General features: G+C 41.9%; 1 pseudogene; it reads right to left on the bottom strand.

The window, feature by feature from the left end:
- Window positions 1-12,207: 12,207 nt before the first annotated feature.
- On the bottom strand, window positions 12,208-13,363 carry LOC145793293 (putative protein phosphatase 2C 63 pseudogene; annotated as a pseudogene).
- Between the last annotated feature and the right edge of the window lie 482 nt (window positions 13,364-13,845).

Below are 13,845 nucleotides of genomic sequence, written 5' to 3'. Positions count from 1 at the left end.
TCGAGAGAAAGAACATAGAAAGAAAAGAAGAAAAGTTTGGAAAAAAGATTAGGAGTTTTTTTTAATTAAATTTTAGTTAAAAATTATGAGTAAATTACAAATACATTCCATGAGGTTTGTTTAAAGTACAGATTGTCCCTTATGGTTTAGAAAATTACAAATACCCCCTTGTTATAATTTTTTATATAACAGAATTAACTAAAAAAATGAAATTCATAATTGCTCTACTATATAATAATAAATTTTTCTAAATTCTTAATTGAAACATATTTTTAACATCATTAAGAACGGTTAATTGACTAATGATTTATTAATAAAATGAGCAATTTATTATGAAATTCGAAATCTCAGAATGTAGAAAGTAATTTTTTAAATTACAATGAATGATTGGTATTTTAATTAAATCTTAGAAAGTATATTTGTAATTAAAGAAATTATAATATCAACTCCTAATGAATATGCAATGAATAACATGAATTTAAAAAATTATGGCTGCTCATCGATGATGACAGTTAAGAACATCTTTCACAAACCCGATGAAGATCGTCAACCACATGTTTGGTTTCCAAGAAAGGAAAAAGAAGAAAAAAAGAAAATGGAAGTGGAAGGGGAAGCGGAAGCGGAAGCGGAAGCGGAAGCAGAAGCGGAAGTGGGAAAAATCACGCACATGTGTAAGTTAGCATGCACATGGAAATAGAAGTTCAATTGAAAAAAGTTATGATTTGGCCAGCCTATCTGTATTTGAAAGGCTTATGAGAAAGTTGACCTTGCTAATCCATTTTCGTCTACAAAAAAGGGCCACCACTAAAAGTTGCTAAAACAGAGCAAAGACAAACAATTATTTTATGCGCGGTTTCGATATTTTAAGCACCTTTGTTCTTTCCAATTTTGATTAGTAATGTCGTGCCGTTTGGTATTACTTGTAAATTAGTTTTTGCGGTTATAACATCTTAGATTATTAGAGCAAAATATTTAAAATAAATTATGAATTTATTTAGTGCAATTTTTGATAATCTATGAAAATATTAAGTTGTGGTTTGGCATTGACTTTTTTTAGTTAGTTTTTTAGCTTTGGGACGTTTTTTAGTCTCGTTTAATTTGGTATTTTTTTTTAACTTTTTTTAATTTTTGTGAGAAAAAAAATGTAATGATTTGACTTTTTTTAGTTAATTTTTTTGCTTTGAGGCTTTTCTTAGTCTCGTTTGATTGGGTATTTTTTTTGACTTTTTAATTTTTGTGAGAAAAATGTAATGATTTGACTTTTTTTGGTTAGTTTTTTTGCTTTGGGGCTTTTCTTAGTCTCGTTTGATGTGGTATTTTTTTTTACTTTTTTAATTTTTGTGAGAAAAAAATGTAATAATTATGATTTGAATATGCAATTTTATCTTATTAATTTATTTAGTTTATTTTATCATTTTAGGTTTTTCTAACCCAAAATTAATAGCCAAACGAATTGGTTTCAAATTACTCTTTTTTTTTTTTTTTGGAAACATCATGCATGCTCTCAAAAAATTATGACTCTTTTCTCCACGTAGTTTAGAAAAACTCACTTCTTTAGGTCAAATAAATTAAAAAATCAAACAAATTGCAGTTTAAAATTCTAACTAAATATCGTAGTGTTTTGGAAAGTTGATAAAAAGTTGACTTTTTAATTTTTTGAATTTTTTGAAAGTTTTTTTGGCAAAAAAACTGACTTCTTTGGCTAAAAAAAGCTAAAAAACTAGTTACAAAGACAAAGAAAAAAAATCGGTAAAATATGAATAAAATATAAATGTATTTCATATTTATTTATTTATTTTCAAATTACTATCTAAATTTATGATTCAAATTAGAAAAAAAAATTCAATAATTTAACTTCCAAGTACTACCAAACGGGTTGTTAAATATCATGCTTGATAGTCTATTCTCATTCACCTTTGCATTAAATTTTAGAATTGTGCTTTAGATTTTGAATTTTAAATTTAAAGTAAAATACAAAAATTAAATGCAAAAAGTGAAGTAAATTTTTATTTCTCACTTTTGCTTTAGAAGAAGATTTTTCATTTGGTATAGTATGAAATCTACAATTAAGCAGGAACTCATAGTTTACATCAGTGATGTTAATCCCCTACTAGGAATAACCCAAACCCATGGGAAGGGTGAGAGTCATTTCTCTCTTTTTCCTTTCAATCTCTCTCATTCACCTTCGCTGCCAACCACTCTCTCTACTTCCATTCCTCTCCTTCAAAGTCATAAAAATATGTATGTATGATCATGAAAAATTCTCCACCTTTGAATTACACATACAATAAAACACTACACATTAATCAAAAGGAAAAAATTTCATGATACATTTCATAATATTTTTTGTAACGCCCTCAAAATAATAACATTAAACTAACCACATTCCTTTATTTCATTGAGTTCCATTACATAAGTATTACATGTTAACATCAAAACAAAATGCCCTACGGGCTTACAGCTTTCCAAGTTAACACTTGGTTACAACAAAGAGTACTAACTCGTTACACATTAAGCCCTTGGCTTGAAGTTACATGTAATACATCAAAAGTAAAACAACTACACTATGTCCGCCTCTAGCCTCCCAAACTATGTCCTTGGAGGTGGCATGCTTCCTGTACCTGAAAATGATATTCCCATATAGGGTGAGCCACAGCCCAGTAGAAATGCACTAAACCAACCATGGACATTGACTAAAACATTAGCAATTGATAGTTGGTCAACACTGATACAATCACATAAATAACATATTTATGTCAACGACTTACAAGTCCCAATTACTTTTCATTTTCCCTTTAACAACAGATAAGCATACTAGCTCTATCATCATTTCCACAGATATGTATAAAAACTATATCCACATTCTCAACAGATATGTATAACAACAATATCCTCAGATAAGCATATAAGCTGTATCCACACCCTACAACAGATATGTATATCAACAATATCCACAGATAAGCATACAAGCTGTATCCACACTTCACAAAGATAAGCATATGAGCTCTATCTTCACTTCTCTAGACAAGCATATGAGCTGTGTCTACGGAGTTCATCCCCTATCTCCTCCCAATACCTATCCGGTTTAGAGGTACATCCCCTATCTTCCCCTAAACCGCGGAGTACATCCCCTATCTCCTCCTCTACACATAACGTATATAAACACATTGGTTCTATATACAATCACACAATACACACAATTAATGTATTCTATCAACCGTCAAGTTCCATGACACATTCCATTGATTAGTTTCCGTTTACCTAATCATCATGCATTGTCTACAACAATCTCGACTATCCTCCACCGATAGCCCAAAGCAGTTATTTCTAAAACAGAAAATAAATGCACAAATGGATATTCAATCAACATTCTATTTCCTCATTTCTCACCAATTAATTATCCCAATTAATTAAACAATGTAATTAGGCCATTTTCCATAATTACTATTTCAACCCTTAGGTCCCATTTTCATCAATGATTCAACAATCATTCCATTTTTCTATGCCAAACATGCATCTAGGTTTATTATGAATAAAACCCCAACTTTTGTAAAATTACACAAAAGCCCCAAACTTTCACAAAATTACCAAACCAAGCCCAACATCTCAAAATACCAAAATTTAAAGACAAAACCCATAGAGAGGAGTAGGTTATCCCTACCTCAAATTCGGAGTCCCAAAGGAGAAGACGACAAAACCCAACGTGCTCCAAAACCCGAGATTTTCAGATTAAAATGAAGCCCTCGACGATCAACAACTTTTTTATAAAGGCCAAAGGTGAGTAAATCACTCCTACTAGATCAAAACCTAGAGAGAAGGTAGAGTCTAGAGTGAGAGGCTCAACAATGGTGATTTTGGAAAAGTAAGAGAGAGAAGAGAAAGTGAAAAAGTGATTTGAAAAGTCACAATTTCGGGACTTTAACCCAGGTCTCCGCTCGAGCGTAAAACACCCCGCTCGAGCGGCCACTCACAGACTTCCGCTCGAGCGGCCAACCTCCCGCTCGAGCGCAGAATGCACTCGCCCAGCACTTTTGCAGAACCAGACCTCCGCTCGAGCTCCCAACCCTACGCTCGAGCGGCACTCAGACAACCCCGCTCGAGCGGCCAATACCACGCTCGAGCGTACAACGCTGCACAGGAAAATACTGAATGGGTGTAATCTCCGCTCGAGCGCCAACACCTCCGCTCGAGCGTACAGGCCAAAAATCTGGGCAACTAGTTTTGGTTTCTAAACTCAACCAACCTGAAACAAATCCGCCCAACACATCCTATAACTCAAATACGAAGTAAAAGGATGTAAACAAAATAATAAACAACTACCAACATCCACGGACACATGTCCGGATCACGGTATAACAAGGGTAAACCCGGGATCGCTATAACCTCCCCCCCTTAAAGAATTTCGCCCCCGAAATTAAGCACAAGTTTTCAAAACAAGTTTTCCTTCATTTTAGACAATGTTACAATTTAACATTCAACAATTTGACCCATTACCGGTCATCCCATCCCTTTAACAAGAGACATATCACAATATGTAAACAACATATGTATTTTCAACATGCATTAACATTATGCACTATCTTTCCAATTTCAACAATATATTCAACACATATAGTGTCACATTCAACTTCCATATGAGGCAAGTTCCAAACATACTTCCAATAATCAAAACATTTTCAATGTTTCACAACTTAAGACATATCTAAAAGCTCTTAAGTTCAACAAAAAGTAAAATTTAAATACAAGATTACATATCAACAAATAAGTCCGGATATTTCTCACGGACTCCCGACTCACGTTCCCAAGTGGCTTCCTCCACTCCGTGATGTTTCCACAAGACTTTCACCAAAGGAATGGTCTTGCCACGCAGGACCTGATCCCGCCTATCCAAGACCCGAACCGGTCTCTCCTCATACGAGGCATCCTCATCTACCTCTAAATCGCTCCAATCCAGCACATGTGATGGATCTGGCTCATACTTCCGAAGCATACTCACATGAAACACGTCATGCACTCCGGACAACTGCGGTGGTAAGGCTAATCGATAAGCAACCTCACCAATCCTCTCAAGGATCTCAAAAGGACCAATAAACCGAGGGGATAACTTCCCACTCTTCTCAAACCTCATCAAGCCTCACCTAGGTGATATCTTCAGAAAGACATGATCACCTACCTCAAACGCCAAAGGCCTCCTCCTACGGTCAGCATAACTCTTTTGTCGACTCTGGGCTGTAACAAGCCTCTTACGGATAAGCTCAACTTTCTCCGTCGTCTCCCTAACTAACTCTGGACCCAACAAAGGTGCATCACCCACCTCGGCCCAACACACTGGAGACCTACACGGTCGGCCATACAAGGCCTCAAACGGTGCCATACCGATGCTAGACTGAAAACTGTTGTTGTAGGCAAACTCTACCAATGGCAAGTGCCTTTCCCACGTCCCACTGAAGTCCAGGACACAACCCCGAAGCATATCCTCGAGGATCTGAATAGTACGCTCGGACTGCCCGTCAGTCTGAGGATGATAAGCCGTACTAAAGGTCAACTTAGTGCCCAAGGCACTCTGCAAACTCTGCCACAACCTAGCAGTAAAACGAGGATCTCTATCTGAGACGATCGTCACTGGGACCCCGTGCAATCTCACTACGTCCCGAATATACAAGTCGGCAAGATGATCCACCGAATCTCTCACGCGCATAGGAATAAAGTGCGCCGACTTAGTCAACCGGTCTACAACCACCCAAATAGCATCACTACCCCGCTGAGTCCTCGGAAGACCTACAACGAAGTCCATAGTGACATGCTCCCACTTCCATTCGGCAATAGGCAAGGGTTGCAACAAACCCGCTGGCCTCTGATGCTCGGCCTTCACTTGCTGGCAAGTAAGGCACTTTGATACGAAAACAGCCACATCTCTCTTCATACCCCGCCACCAAAACTGGCGACCCAAATCCTGATACATCTTAGTACCTCCCGGATGCACCGCAAGGCGCGAATGGTGAAACTCTCGGAGTACTTCCTCTCGGCAGGCCTCCGGTACAAACAAACGGTCTCGGTATGTCACACTCAGGTCGGGATACACCGTCAAACCCTTCTCAACTTTCCCACTGGAGACCTTCTCTCGGAGTGATTCTACCTCAAGGTCACCTCTCTGTGCCTCTAACACTCTAATCACAAGTGTAGGCTGCGCAACAACAGATAACAAGGCCGCAGCCTCGACAGATTCGCCCAGTAGCAAATCAAACTCGCCAAGTGCTCCCAACATCTCCCATTCCCGGATGGCTATACAAGCTACATCACTAATGGTTTTCCTACTAAGGGCATCGGCCACAACATTGGCCTTTTCCGGATGATAATGCAACTCAAAATCATAATCCTCGATGAACTCCATCCATCTCCTCTGCCTCAAATTCAAGTCTCTATGTGTAAACAGATACTTCAAACTCTTATGATCCGAGAATACCTCGAACCTCTCACCATAAAGGTAGTGCCTCCAGATTTTCAAGGCAAAGATCACAGCTGCTAACTCTAGGTCGTGTGTGGGATAATTCTTCTCGTGTATTTTCAACTGACGTGAGCCATAAGCCACCACTTTCCCCTCTTGCATCAACACACAACCCAAACCCTCTCGTGAGGCATCACAATAAACCGCATAACCCAACCCTCTCTCCGGAATAATCAACACCGGAGCGGTGGTCAATCTAACTTTCAGCTCTTGGAACGACTTTTCACAAGTCTCACTCCACACAAACTTGACTCCTTTCCGAGTCAGCCTAGTCAACGGTGACGCTAACCTGGAGAAATCTTTCACAAACCGACGGTAATACCCAGCTAATCCCAGAAAACTGCGGATCTCAAACACACTCTTAGGCTGTGCCCAATCTTGCACTGCCTCGACCTTGGATGTATCAACAGACACCCCTTCCCCAGATACCACGTGGCCTAAGAATTTGACTTCCCCCAGCCAGAACTCACACTTCCCAAACTTAGCATACAGCCTATGGGCTCTAAGTAACTCAAGCACCACTCTCAAGTGTGCCTCGTGCTCCTCCTCAGAAGATGAATAGATAAGGATGTCATCCACGAAGACAACCACAAATCGGTCTAAGAACTCCCGGAAAATCCGGTTCATCAAAGACTGCCGGTGCATTGGTAAGCCCGAATGGCATCACCAGAAACTCGTAATGGCCATACCGCGTACGGAATGCTGTCTTAGGAATATCTTCTTCCCTGACCCTCAACTGGTGGTAACCCGATCTCAAGTCTATCTTAGAGAAACAACGGGAACCCTTCAATTGGTCAAACAAATCATCTATACGGGGCATAGGATACTTATTCTTAACCGTAGCCCGGTTCAACTTCCGGTAGTCTATACACAATCTCAAGGCACCATCTTTCTTTTTAACAAAGAGTGCCGGTGCTCCCCACGGTGAAACACTAGGGCGAACAAAACCCTTATCGAGCAATTCCTGGAGCTGAACTTTCAACTCAACCAACTCTGCTGGAGCAAAACGGTAAGGTGCCATAGAAATCGGCGCCGTACCAGGCATTAAATCAATAGAGAATTCTATCTCTCGGTGAGGTGGCAAACTAACAAGATCTTCGGGAAAGACATCCGAATACTCAAAAACCACCCTTGGCAATACAACCTGGGTCTCACCACTCTCACCACTCTCAAAGCTGGCAAGTAGACTACTAAGCTCACTTCGCCCTCGCGATTCATACCCCGGTGGCAAAACACTACCAACCCGGTCTCCCAAGAAATGGAACCACTCCCCGCTCAAGGTACATAACGTGACCCTCTGGCGGTAGCAATCAATAACAGCCCGGTATGACGATAACCAGTCCATACCCAAAATAACATCAAAACCCTTCATGGGCATGACAACAAACGGAAAAGGAAGCCTATAATCGGCGACCTCTATATCACATCCTCTAACACCCTGTTTCAGGATCAACTCACCACCCAAAGGCGATACCACACAAATAGGAGATGCTAACTGTGCTAACTCCAATTCCAAAACAGATGCAAATGCAGCAGATACAAAAGAATGAGATGCACCCGTGTCTATCAACACATTAGCAACTGAGTTGCAAAACAGAAAAGTACCTCTCACTACTGATGGAGCCGGTACTAAATCCTGCGCGGTAACAGCATACACGCGCCCCGTAGGCCCCTGGTCTACCTGCTCACCTCTCGGAGCAAAAGACTGCTGCACAGACTGGGATTGCGAAGCTCCCGGATTGGCCCTCGAGGCCTGCACAGACTGAGCTGGCTGAAAACCCTACGTCTGCCTAGAACCAGACGCTCCCGAAGTGGCACTCAACTGTGGGAAAAACCTCTTCATGTGCCCAGGTTGTCCACACTGATAACAAGTCAAGAGCTGCCCCCTGCCCAAACTCTGACTCTGCGGTCTAGCTGAAGAAGAAGCAGCTTTCTGACCCCCACCCTTCTGCGGGCAAACAGAAACCTTGTGACCCAGCTGGCCACACTTGTAACAAGTGAATTCCCCCTGACTGCCTCTCCCCGAGCCTACACTCGGCACTGGAAAGGTCGATCTAGAGACTGCACCCTGAGACTGCTGAGGGTTATAACCCTTCTGTCTCCTGCCATCACCCTGACTATCCTGGCTCCTCTTGGAGCCTCTCTGACCCTCATCCTCCTCCTGCATCATAAGCTCCATATGAGCTGCAGCGTCCACTAGGTGTCTATACTCTCGAATATAAGACCCACCAATTCTCAACTTGAGGCCCCGCCTCAACTTCCGCTCAAACTCATAGCAACGGCGTTCCTCAGACGCCACCAGTTCAGGTGCAAACCTAGACAGACTGGTAAAAGTAGCCTCAAACTCGGCCACTGACAAGCCCTGCTGATTAAGCCAGCTAAACTGATCCCTCAGCTTCTCCCTAGCTGCTGCAGACAAAAACCTCTCCTGAAAAGCATTTATAAACGCCTCCCAAGTACTGCCCACACGAACCTTCTCGTACTTCCACCATTGACCCGCATCTCCCTTCAGTTGGAAGGATGCCAAGGTCACTTTCAGTGCTCCGTCCTCGATGCCAAGCATCTCAAACGTCTTCGTTGTCTGTTCGAGCCATTCATCTGCCTTAAGCAGCTCTTTAGGATCCCCGATAAACTCGTCCGGATTACACCGGAAGAACTCCCTCTTCAAGAAGGAAGGCCCTGTCTTAGCTGCCTGATTCCCAGCTCTAAGAATACCCAAAGCTCCTGCTATCTCTCTGGCCAAGGCACCCATAGCCTGCTGACCTACTGGCTCGGCCACATTGGCCTGCCCAACTCCCTCCTGCACTGCCGGAATCTCACCCTGTAACGGTACTTCCTGCCTCGCAGGTCTACCACGCCTAGCACCTCTTCCTCGTCCTGACATCCTAATAAAGGCAACACAGAACATTAGCACATTCATAAATGTGCCGAAACTAAACACTCACGTCCTAATACATGGACAACTGTAATTCACTCCACATAAGCACATAAACACATAAGCACTTACGAACTTCATTTCCGGATAATAATAGTCCCGAGGCGTTACTAGAGTTCCGGTTAGAAACAGCATTGATCAAGTGCTTTTCCAACAAGACTCCCAGAAACTCAAGGATTCAATCAATATCCCAGAAATTAAATCCCATACCCACATAGTCACATAAACATGTTATCAATTAAGCACATAGCATATGATACTACATCTAAGTCTCTATCAAGCGAGACAAACCCATTGTGATACTAATCACTTCCCACGTACCCAAAGTATTCGAACCCGGTACGCTCTGATACCAAGTTGTAACGCCCTCAAAATAATAACATTAAACTAACCACATTCCTTTATTTCATTGAGTTCCATTACATAAGTATTACATGTTAACATCAAAACAAAATGCCCTACGGGCTTACAGCTTTCCAAGTTAACACTTGGTTACAACAAAGAGTACTAACTCGTTACACATTAAGCCCTTGGCTTGAAGTTACATGAAATACATCAAAAGTAAAACAACTACACTATGTCCGCCTCTAGCCTCCCAAACTATGTCCTTGGAGGTGGCATGCTTCCTGTACCTGAAAATGATATTCCCATATAGGGTGAGCCACAGCCCAGTAGAAATGCACTAAACCAACCATGGACATTGACTAAAACATTAGCAATTGATAGTTGGTCAACACTGATACAATCACATAAATAACATATTTATTTCAACGACTTACAAGTCCCAATTACTTTTCATTTTCCCTTTAACAACAGATAAGCATACTAGCTCTATCATCATTTCCACAGATATGTATAAAAACTATATCCACATTCTCAACAGATATGTATAACAACAATATCCTCAGATAAGCATATAAGCTGTATCCACACCCTACAACAGATATGTATATCAACAATATCCACAGATAAGCATACAAGCTGTATCCACACTTCACAAAGATAAGCATATGAGCTCTATCTTCACTTCTCTAGACAAGCATATGAGCTGTGTCTACGGAGTTCATCCCCTATCTCCTCCCAATACCTATCCGGTTTAGAGGTACATCCCCTATCTTCCCCTAAACCGCGGAGTACATCCCCTATCTCCTCCTCTACACATAACGTATATAAACACATTGGTTCTATATACAATCACACAATACACACAATTAATGTATTCTATCAACCGTCAAGTTCCATGACACATTCCATTGATTAGTTTCCGTTTACCTAATCATCATGCATTGTCTACAACAATCTCGACTATCCTCCACCGATAGCCCAAAGCAGTTATTTCTAAAACAGAAAATAAATGCACAAATGGATATTCAATCAACATTCTATTTCCTCATTTCTCACCAATTAATTATCCCAATTAATTAAACAATGTAATTAGGCCATTTTCCATAATTACTATTTCAACCCTTAGGTCCCATTTTCATCAATGATTCAACAATCATTCCATTTTTCTATGCCAAACATGCATCTAGGTTTATTATGAATAAAACCCCAACTTTTGTAAAATTACACAAAAGCCCCAAACTTTCACAAAATTACCAAACCAAGCCCAACATCTCAAAATACCAAAATTTAAAGACAAAACCCATAGAGAGGAGTAGGTTATCCCTACCTCAAATTCGGAGTCCCAAAGGAGAAGACGACAAAATCCAACGTGCTCCAAAACCCGAGATTTTCAGATTAAAATGAAGCCCTCGACGATCAACAACTTTTTTATAAAGGCCAAAGGTGAGTAAATCACTCCTACTAAATCAAAACCTAGAGAGAAGGTAGAGTCTAGAGTGAGAGGCTCAACAATGGTGATTTTGGAAAAGTAAGAGAGAGAAGAGAAAGTGAAAAAGTGATTTGAAAAGTCACAATTTCGGGACTTTAACCCAGGTCTCCGCTCGAGCGTAAAACACCCCGCTCGAGCGGCCACTCACAAACTTCCGCTCGAGCGGCCAACCTCCCGCTCGAGCGCAGAATGCACTCGCCCAGCACTTTTACAGAACCAGACCTCCGCTCGAGCTCCCAACCCTACGCTCGAGCGGCACTCAGACAACCCCGCTCGAGCGGCCAATACCACGCTCGAGCGTACAACGCTGCACAGGAAAATACTGAATGGGTGTAATCTCCGCTCGAGCGCCAACACCTCCGCTCGAGCGTACAGGCCAAAAATCTGGGCAACTAGTTTTGGTTTCTAAACTCAACCAACCTGAAACAAATCCGCCCAACACATCCTATAACTCAAATACGAAGTAAAAGGATGTAAACAAAATAATAAACAACTACCAACATCCACGGACACATGTCTGGATCACGGTATAACAAGGGTAAACCCGGGATCGCTATATTTTTTTTCATAATCCTTAATTATTCATATATATATATATATACACAACAACAATGCAATTAATTAACCTCCAGCCAATTACATACATGTTGTTAATGTAAATTGTATATAGTAAATCCACCTAACCTACCACACACACTCACCTCCTCACCTACTCCTCACCTAACCTACCACTACCACTTACCACACACACTCACCCACTCCACCTACTCACTCCTCACCTACTCCCAAATCATCTCCTATATAATAGGAATTCTTGTACAAAATATATACAAATCAATCAATAATATACATCAATTTATCTTACATGGTATCAGAGCTAGGTTAAGAACCTAGTATTTTCGCTTCACCGGCGGGCGGCAGCCTCGCCTTGGCCGCCCGCCGGACCTCTCATCTTCCAACTATTTCACGGGTTTTTTTCAAATAAACATCACCAATTGATCTTGACACCTGAATTATCCCTTTAATTCTCCAAACACCACGGCAAGGGACTACAATAGCTGAATCATCAGGATGAAGTGCCTCGACCTCCTTCCTCACCTCCTCGCATGCAACATTGTGATCCTTAGACAAACGTTCAGCCACCACTTTACTCTTTTGTCCCTCGGAAACTTTCCGACCAAGAACTGCCCTTGAGTCTCCAAGATTGGCGACATATAACACATCATTTGAAATTGCACCAACAAGACAACATGACCCAACTGAAGCAATTTGTGGCTGAACTGGCAACGATCGCTTCACCAAATACAGAAACTCCTCCTCCATTGCATTAAATGCCTTCTTTATTACATTCGCTGATAATCCCCCTTGCTCCGTAGCAAATTTGTGGAGGAAAGGAAAGAGGTGTCTGTTAACGAATCGAGAAGCTTCAGGGCCGCCATGGCCGTCATAAGACGCCGATGTAGGTAGCGGAGGGAGAGGTAAAAACTTGACTCTGATCTTCGTGGCTAGAATTGGCCTGAACAACGGCGATCGAGAAGTCGCCGGAGGCATGAGGCTTCAAGTCCATATGCCACAATAATCCATCACCGGTGCGTCGCCCCAAGCATCTGCAACTCGAGGCTAGAATTGGCCTGAACAACGGCGATCGAGAAGTCGCCGGAGGTGTGAGGCTTCAAGTCTATATGCCACAATAATCCATCACCGGTGCGTCGCCCCAAGCATCTGCAACACGATCTCAACATATTTCTCTCTCCAAATTTCAGTCTCAATCTGTGGGGGGATTGTTGGGGGTGGCACACACAGTGTATGTACAGGTAATAGACGATGTTTGGCAGCAGCGACTCATTGTAGTGATTATGGGACCAACTGGGTCGGGCAAATCGAAGCTTTCCGTGGACCTCGCCACCCGATTCTTCCCCTCTGAAATAATAAACTCCGACAAAATACAAGTCTATCGCGGTCTCGACATCACTACCAACAAGATCCCAATGCACGACCGCCGAGGCGTCCCCCACCACCTCCTCGGCGACTTCCCTCCCCACTCCGACCTCACCCCCTCCGCCTTCCGCTCTGCCGCCGCCTCCGCCATCTCCGCCGTTCCTAACTCGGCGATTCGGACTGGGTTGAGGAAGGCGATAGGGGTGCCCGAGTTCGAACCTTACTTCAAGAAGTTGGAATAATCTGTGGGAATAATGGAGAAGACTGGTTGGGAATCTGATCTCTACTCCCCTCTCTCTCTCCACTATATCCCCTCACTCTCTGTCTCTCACTTTACTTTCTTTTCTTTTCTTTATTTTTCATTTTCCCACAACCCACTCATCACACCCACGGGTAGGACCTTTACACCCAGCAGATTCCTACACACACACCCATTTGCGGAGGGGGAGACACGGTTTCTCTCTCTCAAGACCCACCCACTCACATTTTTCGAATCTCTCACTCTCTTTTCTTTTTTTAATCACACCCATTCCCGCCTCACTTTTATTTTTTATTATACAAATTAATTGGTGCTCTCTTTTTATTCATTATTATCTCTTCATCATCACCATGCTTATCATTTCATCCCCATCT

This window comes from Camellia sinensis, chromosome 6 (assembly GCF_055761805.1).
Source record: "Camellia sinensis isolate YWXY chromosome 6, ASM5576180v1, whole genome shotgun sequence".
Classification (NCBI taxonomy): domain Eukaryota; kingdom Viridiplantae; phylum Streptophyta; class Magnoliopsida; order Ericales; family Theaceae; genus Camellia; species Camellia sinensis.
This window is presented reverse-complemented; position numbering and strand designations above follow the sequence as displayed.